This window comes from Cyrtonyx montezumae, unplaced genomic scaffold (genome assembly GCF_038088225.1).
Source record: "Cyrtonyx montezumae isolate F1298 unplaced genomic scaffold, pur_monq_1.0 scaffold_4, whole genome shotgun sequence".
In the NCBI taxonomy this organism is placed as follows: Eukaryota; Metazoa; Chordata; class Aves; order Galliformes; family Odontophoridae; genus Cyrtonyx; species Cyrtonyx montezumae.
The window spans coordinates 20060935-20073742 of NW_027072045.1; positions in this window are offsets into that span (position 1 = coordinate 20060935).

Here is a 12808-nt window from a genome sequence, read left to right on the forward strand (position 1 = left end):
TGCAAGTTGTGATATGCTCTGTATGAATAGAATGTGTAAATTACTACTTAAAAAATAGCAAGCTCTTCCTATGCTTTCCCAATAGCTGAGTATAAATACAAATCCGTGGTGAGTATTATGTTTGGACATGTATGTATCAGTTAAGTGATTATAACTTGGCCAGCATTGTTGCTGACAACGGCTCTAGATATTTCCATTTCACATGAGCTGCCTCAAGTTCCTTGTTTTGGCTGGGATGCAGCATAGTTTGATGTTTGTTAAATGCTTAGTTACCTGTGATGATATTGTAACCTGCAATTCTCCCTTGAGATCCCTGACCATCATTGCAAATCCAAAGTGCTCCAGAAGCAAGGGATGTGTGAGCCTCAGTTGGAAGTGGAATTAGGAACCTTTTCATCTAATGACAAGTGCCATGCCATAAGAAATAGCGTCGAACTTAATTTAAATCTCATTGGGTTTGTATTTGATTTAATAATTTTTCTGAATCTCAAATGTGTAAACCTGTGCTGGATCAAGACAAGCATTATAGCGGATGCGATTTTGAATAAAGGTATGTATGAACACCTCTTTTCCCCAGTTCAATTTTATTTGGATATTATACAATTCTAGAAATAAACCATCCAAAACTATCCTGGTTTTAAAAAAAAAAAAGTAATTCAGAACTTCTGATTTAAATCCATAGTGTAGAAGCTGTCAGTGTTTCCATGTTTTAGCAGATTGGAAGATGCAATTCTTTCCATCTGAAAGTGTTTTGCTGCATATTTTCACAGTGGCAGCTGAAGTCTGGGATCCATCCCAAGTATTAGCCAGGCTCTTGCTGCCTTATCTCAAGTCATGGATTTGTTCCCATCAAAGTTCAGCAAAAAGGGAGCTTAAATGACAATAAAACTGCATTATTGTCCAACTAGCTGGGCGTGATTAGCTACCTTGGCGGCCATAAAATCTCACATCCTGTGCGGAGTGCAAGGAAAGAGAATTAAAGCTTTTCAGAATAGGTTGGCAATAGTTATAAGAACCTAGTTTAAGAAGAACAGACTTGTATTATTAATCAAATGAAAACTGAATCATGGAGTGGTTTAGTAGAATCAAGGCGACAGTTTTGGTCTTGTTTAAATTCACATTCATAAGCTTTAATTGAGAAATATCTTTTTGTTGCCACTGAAGAACTAGCTGAAGCTGGCTTTATGAACCACTGAAATGCTGGGCAGATATAGACCTCAGAGGTTGGCTTTTTGTCCAGGTCTGGTATAACTGTGGCCTTATAACAAGCGGTATTTTTTCCTGTTGCAGTTTCCCTTTTCTCCTTGTCAAATTTGACAACTGTACTCCTGCGGTGTAGTCTGTCTGCTGCTGAGAGCAGAGATCAGCTGGACTGCTGTGCTGAAATACTTTTTGCTGAAGTTGAGCATGGTCCTGCAGTCTGCTTCCCCAGCTATGGCACTGGAGAAGCTGTTCCTACTTTTTGGTGGCCTGGTAGCTGTCAGATCAGCTTTCTGTTGAACCGGACTGTCAGATCAGATACAAGAGAAGCAGTAGAAGTGGGCAATCAGTAAAAGCAGTCCTGTCTTATTGTGCAAATCCGCCAGGAGGAGCCTAACAGGACAACAAAAATATTTGGTTCTTGAGAGTTGCTCTAGCTAACTACTTCAGGATCTTGCTTTATTCAGATATTGGAGTTTCATAGTAGATTTTTTTCATGAGATTGTTGCTGTTTCTAGACCCAGAATAGATGAGGATGACAACTTTGGCTACTTTCCAAACCTTGAAGAATGATCTTTTCAGACTTTTCACTTATAAAAATCTGCACTTCTCATAAATCATACTTCATTGAAATTGATCTTTCTCCTTCCCTCTGAAATGAAATGGCAGAGGAGCATACAGAGTTTTGCATCAATAACCTGTTAGCTACTCGTGGCTCTGGCTGGTGTAGAGTGAAACCTAATTGTGTATGATGGAGTGTTAATTTGCCTGGAAAAGATCAAAAGAGTGCTAAGGTTTTTTTCTTCATTTGCTTGCTATACACTATGTTCTGTTTTGACAATACAAATCCAGAAATCAAGAGACTGATGCTTGGTTCTTTTGTTTTCTGTATACAGGATATGAAATTCTGTTACTTCAGTTCATAGCTTGATAAATGGTTATTTTCTTTCCCTAATCACAGAAATTGTTATGCTGAATACAGTGAAATCATGAGGATCCTTGTACAGTGGCATGTATGATTTATGATGTACTAAATGGGCCTTAGGTTTTTATTATATCTGAAAGCATTAGGAGAAATATTTGTATACTACGGGTTTATCTTTCAGTGGTATTGTGGTAATTAGGGGAAGATTTATGGATTGTATATAAACTCTAAATGCATAAGGAAACTAATTTGTTGTGTAAAGTAATTTGAATTTACATGTTCTGTTCTACCTTTTTTCTTGTGGTTCTTTCCTGTCTATCGAAGTTTCCTAAAGTCTGGTCTTGCATGTTTTACTGGCTTTGTGTTTGTGCTTCTCACCTCAGGCTTTGCATTCACCTACAAAGTACAAAGTGGGCGTAGAGCATTCCTACTTAGCACAGATGGGAAGGATTGCTCTAGTGTTCAAAACCTACTGTTGTCCAAGTCATGCTGTATGGAAAAGGACAGAAGTCAAGGAGGGTTCACTGGCTTTTTATTCAGTATTACAGCAATCTGGTGGCAAATCACCATTCCTGTTAGTGTTAACCCAGGGATTAACTTCAGCTTTAACAGCACAAATAAAAGAAAGAGAAGCCCAGTTTGAGGAATTCTGTTCAAGATCCTCACTTAAAATCTGCCACTTCTCACTGAGCTGAATAGCATGACAGTTGGTAGTGATCAACAAGGAAATTCATTGCTGTACTATCTCTCACTGTAGTTTTTGCCAGAAGTTATTTGCATCTCTTAACTGTCTAATAATTTGTAAAAGACAAAAAATCTTTGCTGGGAAGCTTTGCAGTTGCCCTGCATTGCAGTCTCTGTGCTGGAAATGATTTGTTCTACTTGCTGGGCTAGGGTGCTGCTAGAGCACCATCTTTGCTGCTCAACCATATATGAGCACACCTGTCTTGTGGTGTGATTGCATTTCAGTGTGTAACTACTGAAAGTGTCTCTACAATTAGTTGCTGAATGATACCCCCAGCTTTTACTAGAGTTGCTTGCACGAACTGCAAGGATTGAAGCTCAGGTTGATGGCTACCCAGCAGTGCTGTGCAAAGCCAGCTGGTTCTGTACTGTCTGCCTATTGCCTGTTGAGGCATTCAAGATTTTCAGCTTTGCCTTTATGTGTGGCTATGATTGTGCTGTGCATGATACAGTTGATGAATGGACATTGCTTGTTGGCTGATCTCACTAATAGTGAAACTGCAGCTGATCAGCTTTGCACTTAGATTGCAAAGACAGAAATTGGTTGCTTGTGGCTTGCTGAAGAAAATGAGACCCTCGTGATATAGATGAACCGTGTCCAAAGCATTCACAAAACTACTAAGGTGAAATAGAAGTGTTGGGCTTGGGTCCAAGAAAAAATGAGATGATCATTTATTTAGTGAGATCGTTCAAAGTGAGCAGTGTTGGTGCTTGCTGCCTTGCAACATGGTCAAAGGGAGGGAAGCATGAGCAGGCCTCATCTACTGCATAATGCTACAGAATCAGAAGTCCTTACCAATAAATGGTTAATTCATGTAATGAATGACTTTCTGCAAATATTGAAAAATGGTGAACCCTGTAAAGGGAGAGCAGCAAAAAGATCTCAATTTCTTAGGGGAAGGGAAGCAAAATGGGCCAGGAGCATCTAGTTCCCTTTCTGAACAGGATTAATATACTCCTGTAACACACTTAAGCTAGGTGTGACTCTGGCCCTGAGTGTGTAGATAATTCTTTCATAATTTATTGAAGTAACAGGTATGTGGATAAATGAAAATGTGCCATCTATGCATCTTGAAGATCTGGTCCTTCAGTACATTTCCACTGCGGAGAGGGATATTGGTGTGCTCGATACACTTCTTGCATTTCCCTGGATATTCTGGTTAGAAGATCCAAAGCCATGTATTATTTCATCTTACAATTACAGAAATCGCTTATTGTTCCTCTATTTTTTTCATGTCTTTAGAGGTTGTAGAAGTTTTTACTTAATGTCTTAGTAACTCCCTGTGTTCCTTTTGATTTCCTATAATTTTTTCATTCAGAACAGAAATGCCTCCATTTCTGAGTTTAGCAGCAACTGCAATGTGTATCAAGTGGAGCCAAATAGTAGGCTTTGGTTAGGGCTGGAGATATCTGAAACATTCCCCATCATTTCTAAAGAAGTTAATGGGATGCTCAACATTTAGGCAGATAAAGATAGGTTTGGGTGGCTAGCTTATAGATGTCAGTTTGAATGTTTGGTGATGAAGAATACTGTCTGTTTCAAGTACATATACGTGCTCTCTGAATTGTGCTGTGCTGAAGAGGGCTGCCATTCATTCTAACGGAGTTGTTTCTTTTTCTTCCTTAATCATATAAATACAATAACTATGAAACCTACAAACCATGCATTTTATTCTAATGAGTTTTTTCAGCAGTGAGTTTAACTCTGCAGTATTGCTGCAAGCAGACAGAAGGCTTTTCTTACTAACAGATGGGGAGGATCTTGACCCATCCTTTGTCAAATATCATGTGAGTCTGGTAGCTGATTGCCATCAGGCTGCGTGCCTGGGTGGGCGCCAGGGTGGCCAGGTAGGGTATGGCCGCAGCCATTCATCACACCCAGCCTGTCTCCCCCCCCTCCCCCCTGTCGCAGAGATAAACTGGTCTAATAGAATCAGCTCAGCAGGGAGACATGGGACTAGCTGGTGTTTTGTTCTTGGAGGAGATCCTTGGGAAAACAAATACATGCACTCCCACCCTGCAACGTTGTTTCCAGTGTGGTAACTCGTAGCTTTCACTGAATTGCTTAGGGGCTCTTCTGTGGTTTTTTGTCTCCCTCTGTAAGAGGTGTTGTCAGAAGAAAGCAGGGCTTATTGTTTTGTAGCTGCTGCAGCAGATAGACGTGGCAATGAGTGGTGCCACACGGCTTCTACTATCAACGGTGACAAACAAACAGAATCAGGACAGGTAGTAAGGAAACTGTGTGACAATAAGGGCCAGGGCTAGTCCTACCTTGGTTTTAATAGTCTCTGGATGTTTTTTCTGTCAGGTGTTTGTGTCAGTTTTTCCATTAGCTGTTACCTGACCCTGTTCATTTTGTGCGTGCTTGGTTTTATTTCCCAAACAGAGATTTAAGTTCAGTGTACAACTGTTTGGTGACGGCCTGTGAAATCCCACATACGATGAGTCTAGCTGGAGACCATGTTTCTCACCTGAAATGAGAAAGATTTATAATATCTTATCCTAATAGCAATAGTTTAATACTCAGAAGCCCTGAGTGGTGTAGCAGACCTTATTCTACTATGTGGGCAGATTTCTCAGAGACACTTGAGATAAAAGCTCCCATGAAGTATTTATAATCCACAAAGACAGTCAAAGGAAAGAGAGAATTATCTTCCATGTTTTACATTTTGTGAACACAGGACTGTCAGATGGGTTTAGTGAATTCAGCAGCAGTGACTTAAGCTGTTCTTCTCCCCAGCTGCCTGCCATATGGCTGAATACCACCCGGCAGCCTCAGTAGCAAATCAGGATTTTCTGCTTTGAGTGATGGAGCACACAAGTATTTCACTTGAGATGTCCTTACTAGCTGTATGCATGGTGAAGAGAGCAGTAAAAAATTTTTGTCCTCCTATACTTTTATTAGCTGAACATTTATGAACTACAACCTGATCTTTTTCAGTTTATTTTGTTACTTCCTAGCTCATCTCATCTTCATGCTGGCCAAGTAAGGCAAGGCTGAATTTCCTTACTTTAGCTTACCTCACAGAACACATTACTTTGTAGCTCTTTCTTTCGGTATGGATTCGTTATTAAGAAACGTGATTTCAACTTAAGAAGTGCATGTGCTGACCATATGTGTCAGTGTGGTTTGTCTGGCTGCTGCAGAGCTTCATTCATCTGAGAAGCAGACCTTTAATTTTTACATGTTTTTTTGCTTTCATTTCAAATAGGAGTGGGAAACACATGGTAGAAACCCAAACAACTGAATATTTTTTGTCTCTAAATTAAATTTCCAGAGCTTTCACTGCAGTTCTTATCTCTTCATAATGTTTTAATAAATTCAAGGATTTGAAGGCCACTAGGTATCTCTGTGATAACCTGTTATAATTTTACACATAACATCTGCCAGATAATTTTATCTATATCAGGTCTATAATTTCTAATTTTGTTCAGCTCTAGGCTATTTCTTGTTGAAACTGAAGAAAAGCTGCCCTTGACCAGTAGCATCATCTGGAAGGTAGTTTATAGACCTGGGCCTTACTTTCACTCTGTAGAGGGAAAAAAAACCCCAACAAAACAAACAAAAAATAAGAGGGTGCTTTATGCTTCCTGTTTCTCTACTATTTTGTTGTTACAAAACCAGATTGTATTTCAACAGCACCTAAAATTAAGGTGTTTTCTATAGTTTTGCTGATACGCTTATGAGATCTAGTCCAAGGATACAGGAAGTTGAAAAAAGCGGTTGAATGATAGGGGCAGAGGGAGGACGCTGTTTTTTGTCCAACAAAGATTTTTAGCTCTGGCTACTGCACGTTGCTCTGTCTTATGTGTGGAAAAGAATCACTTGGACATTTGCTTTCTATAGTAAGTTCAATAAAATAAGGTTATGTTGACAGGACAGCATTTTAAATGCATAGTATAATGTAAGCTGGTAGGGTATCTGTTTAAAGTTGAGTAATTACGCATCAAATATTTTATCTTAATTTTCAAGTGTTTAAATTTAAAATTTGTCCTCAAAACAATCAGCTTCTCATTTTGGAAATACTACAGCACAACTCCTACATATCCCCTGTTTTTAAAGCAAAGTAACTTTTAAGCAGGGAGTGCTCTCAGTTCACGTGCTTTAAAGCAGAGCTGCAGATAGATCTCTTTTCTAAGGCTGTCAATACCCTGACTGTTCTCTAACTCATTTCTGTTGAGATGTCAGCCAAAACCATCACAAGGACATCAATTCCCTAACATTTTTCTTTTTTTTCAAGCACAAAACCAAAAATCCGCTTTCCTTGCACCTTACCAGTTTTCTTGTTCTTACTCTATGGCTCAGTGCTCTTGTGAGTTGTTTATTATGAACTTGGTTTATTCAATTTGCTTTGCTGCCCTCTGCAAGCCCTTAAGGCTGGTAAGAGAGCACTGAGAAGGGGGTTGTGGAGTTTTCACAAGTATGGGTAGAGCTGTGCTCTCCTCTGAGGTACTGTGTGGTTGCTGACAAACTGCACAGTATGACTGACTTAAGTCACTTAAAAGATGGAGAGCAGCTGTTTTAGCTATCGAGTTAAGTTTCAGCAGTGCATGCTGTAAGGCTTGGTTCAGATTAAGTGGCCCATATGGAAAGATGCAGCTTCCTCCTTTTGTGCTGGAAAAGTTCTTACCAATTGCTGTTGTACAAAATTGTCATTCAAGTTCTGCTGACGTTGTCAGGTGCTTAGCACTTCTCCTGTTATCACATACTGGAGTTAGGAATGACTTGATGTGGCTGCAGAGGCTGAGTTCTGTATTGTGACACTACCTTTCATAATAAATGTTATTTATTTTAAGATTTTATATTTACTTCTGCTAAATTTTTTTCACTTTCCACAGTACTGAAACATTAGAAATATGGATCCTAGAAGATGAAGCATTTTTTGGCTGAGCTGTTTTGTTAGATAATTTGTTTATGCAGGGCTTGTTATTGTGTGTGGCTTTCATGGCATGCTGCCTGTGGCATGAGGAGATGACATCAGCTGTCCCACCACTGGAGCCCTCTGCCTTCTACAGCAGTGACTTAGCACAGTTTGGGATGGCTGCAGTGGGCGGGCAGTACTGATGCTTTATTTTTTTTCAGTTGAGAGCTTGTGGAGCTAAATGAAGCCCTTTAGGGAGAACTTCTTCACTGCAGGAGTTGTTTGGTTTTTGAATGATAGCCTCTGATCTGAATCCAGCCTCTTATGGCACAATGAAATTTGAAGTACAACTTGGAGAGGTGGTTCACTGAGATCAAGTCTGAGCTGTAATATAACAGTAATGATAAACAAAGCCTTAATTATTATATATTCTAATAGATGTTTTAAAAAATTTATTTAGAGCCTTGAAAATATTTGCTCGTCTAACTTTTAGCATGCTTCTGGTTGTGGCCCCTTTGTTTATTCTAAGCTTGATTTTTAAAAAAATATATGCTTATGAGATACCTTATGAACTCCAGTTTTATAATTGAAATCTTGTTAGAAGTTGTAACTACAGACATGCGGTTTTGATCCAGAAGCTGATATAAGCTTGAACTTCTGGGACAGTGCTGGATATATTCTTATTCCAGCAAAATTAATATTTACTAATGTCAGTAAATGAGTAAGGTGCTGACAGTGCAGACTGATTACAAAAGAAAAGCACACTCATTTCTGCAGTGTGGGGAGCTGGACTGAGTGCTGTAGGCATTGAGTATAGCCCTGTTGGCCTGTGTTGCGTGGCTGGGGAGCAGCTTGGGTCAGCAGGGATGGAGGCTCCCAATGGGACCCAGCAGTCAGGATGGAGCCAGGTAAGCAGCGATGGATGCAGGCATCAAGTAGGGAGCATCCTGGGATGTCAAGCAAAAAAAAATTAAAAAATAAAAAAAAATACAGAAAAAATGCATCAATAGCAGTCAGATACTGGAATGGGTGTCTGTGAGGAGTCTCTGTCAGTAGAAATACTCAGATCTTGTCTGGGGCCTTTTTCAATCTAAATTCCTCCTGATTATTTCAAGTGGATTGTTTTCAAGGCATTATTCACATAATTCTGTGTATTTATATATAAAGCCTTTAAGATATGAACCTATTTTAGCTAAATCAGTGCTAATGGTAAGATTAAAAAATCCAGTGTGCTTATGGAACAAAAGCACAAATTCACAGACTGATTTGAGTTATAGCAGGCCTTTAAGCATCCTCTAATTCCATCCCAACTGCCATGGGCAGGGGTGCCTCCTGACAGATCAGGCTGCCCAGGGCCATGACCAACCCGGTCTTGAACACCTTCAGGAATGGGGCATCCACTGCTTCTTTGGGCAACCTGTGCCAGTGTCTCACCACCTTCATAGTGAACAGTTGACTATGTATTTCTAATATAATTATTTCAGTTCAAAAACATTTCTAGTTCTCCAATCATTATGTGCCCCTGCATAACATCCCTCTCCAGCTTTCTCATAGCCCCCCTTTAGGTACTGAGAAGTCAGTACCTCTTCTCCAGGCTAAACAAACCCAGCTCCCTCAACCTTTCGTCACAGGAGAAGTATTCCAGCTCTCTGAGCATCTTTGTGGCCCTCCTCTGGACCTGCTCCAATAGCTCCACATTTTTCTTGTGTAGTCAGCCCCAGACCTGGACACAGTACCTCCAGGAGTGTCCTCAAAAGAGCATTGCAGGAGGGGATATCACCTCCCTTTGCCTTGCTGTCACCCTCTTTTGATGCAACTCAGAATACAGTTGGCCTTCTGGGTTGCAAATGCACATTGCTGGCTTCTAAGCAGCTTCTCAAATCAGCACTCCCAAGTCCTTCTCCTCATGGCTGCCTCGGTCTGTTTTCTGCCCAGCTTGTGTGCATGCTTATGATTGCCCTGACTCAGGTGAAGGACTTTATAAGTTAGTTTTTAGTTTTAGGTAGGTTTCCTGTGCTTCACAGTATTTTAGCAGCTAATGAGTATGCCTGGTAATACAAAAGAAAGTTATATTAAGAATGAATTTTAATGTATAGCGCGTTATGTATTTTGGATACCTTTGGTTCTAATGTACTTCTGTGATAAATCACTTAAAAGTACTGCTTGGAGAGAAAAGGAAAAAGCATTAATGAGAAAAACAGGATGTGAGTGTTTAGGTAGTTTTTGAAGTGTGATGTGGTCTGAATTTAATTCATCATATTTGTTTCCACTGTTCTATAAAAAAAATGGATCACAGTCATGATTAAGTTTTAAATTGTCTTCAGTGAATCAGGTGAGTATAACGATATAAAACTGAAATAAAGAAAGAGATAACATTTATCAAGGGAAGAAGGAATTGAGTTTACCAAGAATGCGATATGCCCTCTAGCTCGCTTATTTAATCCTGAAGGACATTTTTTTTAACGTAGTGTGATTGCTAATGTGAGTCACAGCAATATCCATTGGCTTTGTTTGGGAACTGCACAAAATGCATGAAATTCAGGTCAAGAATTTAGATTCCTTCTGTTACTTAAGAATCATAATAAGTTTTGTTTGTAAGTTTCTGGTATTGGATCAGATTTTGACTATCTCAACAAGTCTGGCATATTGATTCTGATCTAACATTAGTGCAAATATAGTGTCTAATTTGCCCATTTGAGATTGCACTGATTGTAAACCCAGATTTCTTTTGCTGCAAAGCATACACTCCTACAGCAAAAGCTCAGTTTAGAAATCAAAGTCCCACCATATCCCACGATCAGTTGTTTCTTTGCCCTGCTTAACATGTGATATTTGAGAAGGGGTTATCAGGTATAAAGCTACTGCATGCTCAGGCCAAAGAAGGTATCCTTGGGACAGAAGTGACTCAAGGGGGAATGAAGATGCAGTGCTTTTAACATAATATCTTTCTAGAGGGTTTTGGCAGAAGATTCTTTTGTGGCATCTGACTGCATAGGAGTTGTCTCCTTCCTGCTGGCAAGCACAGCTTCACTTACACTTAGTTAAATTAATATCTTCCATTTAATACATGGAGTTGATTTTTCTAATTCCTCTCTTGAACTCGTTGATGCTAGTAATATAAACAACAGACAAAACACAGAACCTGTCCCAAGAGCTGAGTTGAAAAATAAAAATAGAGACAAAGGTAACTTTTTGACCTGTTAGACTTTATTTCTGTACTCCTGTGGTAACTTTATACTCATAGGACATTGCAGTTTGTTGCTTGTATACCACTAGTGTGACAGGATAGTCAGCTTTCACAGAGCAGTAATTTGAAATGTTTGTGTGTGCATCTTGAAGGCCATCACAATCACTGATGTGTTGTGCAGAGACATTTGAGTTAAAACAATAATTATCTTTCATGGCAAAACCACAACAGTTTCCAGTTACTGTTTGCTATTATCAAAGCATAGCAGAAGCTGCAATTTACTCGATCCATTTCAGTTATCAATACTCTAAGCATCTTTTTTTTTTTTTAGTAGATGAGGAAGGCAGACATGTCAAGTCCCGGTGCAGTAGCACGTTACAAAAATCTTTAAAGATTTTTACTTTTCCACTGTAATACTTGTGAATCTTTATGCAGAACAGATCAACAAGTTATTGAAAATATTATACCTGAGATTTCCCACTTACCTACTGAGTAATTGAACTCCTTAAAGATCACACGGAGCAGTTCCTTACTCTTTTGCAAAATGAAATTTAAAGTCTTTTACTATTTTGTTTGGAAAAGCAATAATGGAGAATGTGACTAAAAAACAGTTGTGTGCACTGTGTATAAGATAGAAGTCATACCATAAGAATAAAAATATGTAGTGCAGAAGTAATATCCATCCTTCTCTACACAACAAGGCTCCCAGAAACTCCAGTCATAAGATGTAGAGCCAAGTTTAAACAGGAACCATTCATTAAAGGAAATGGCTACCAATTACAGACAAATAGATTTCCTATGCTACTTTGTAGCTTTTATTTTTCCAGGGAGTACATCTTGTCTGGTTTGCTTGCACAGATGTCTGAATAATAGACCGCAAGTCACTACATAGATTTCTATCTACTTTTCAGCTGTGAATAAATGGGCTTGCCTAATGCAGAAGTGGTCAGTTTTAAATTTAGCAATGACACTGAATGGAAAAAACATAACATAAAAGCAGAGTTTTGTGTTCCTGAATAAATTGTCAGTAAGTGGAATTAAGTAACTGAGGTATCTCTTTAGTGGCAAGAAAATTTCTGGCAGGTTAAGGAATGAGGTGGTAGGCTTGATAAGGTACAAGCTAGTTCATTATGCGTAGAATTGTGTGTGAATGCTATAGACATCTAATAGTACTCAAATGATAACAGTAATGTAACGTGATTTCATCTAGTCCTTGCCTGTGCATTGTGTGTATTAGCACAAGAATTGGGTTGCCATGCTTATTACTATAGAAGTTGAATTTGTGTAGATCCATGGTCCCTCAGCTGCAGCTAGAGAGGTTTCACAGAATAAAAATACTCTCCATGTTCTGCTGTTTAAAAACTGGATTCACTTGAGTATAAATGAACAGTATTTCTAACAGTATATTTAAGAGTTATTTATCTTTATTCAGTGTAACCTGAATAAATGGTGAGCAAAGAAAACAAACACAATTGCTGACTTTTACCTTGTGTCCTTCCTGATGTTCTCAGTTGACCAACATCATACGCTTCACCAGCAGATGCTGAGGTGAGCCGTCTTCTCTTAAATGTTACTGCCTTTTGCTTTCTGCTTGTCAGGATCTCTTGAGGGGGAAAAAGAAAGGAATAAAAATATTCCCATGAAAATTCTGAGTTAAAGCAATGCTTAAAAATATCTAAATAGATATTTCCCCTTAAACTAAGAATGTTTTACCTTTAGCTTTACCCCCAACTTCTGTCTGCGTTTTCCTCCTATGCTAGAAACAATGTGTGCGGCCACATGGTCAGCTGGATTACATAAAAGACCTGGGAAAACTAGAAGGAAAAATACCTCTAAGAAAAAGAATTAGTAATGCTATGCTCCTTAAACTGATTTAATTATCTGTAAGGC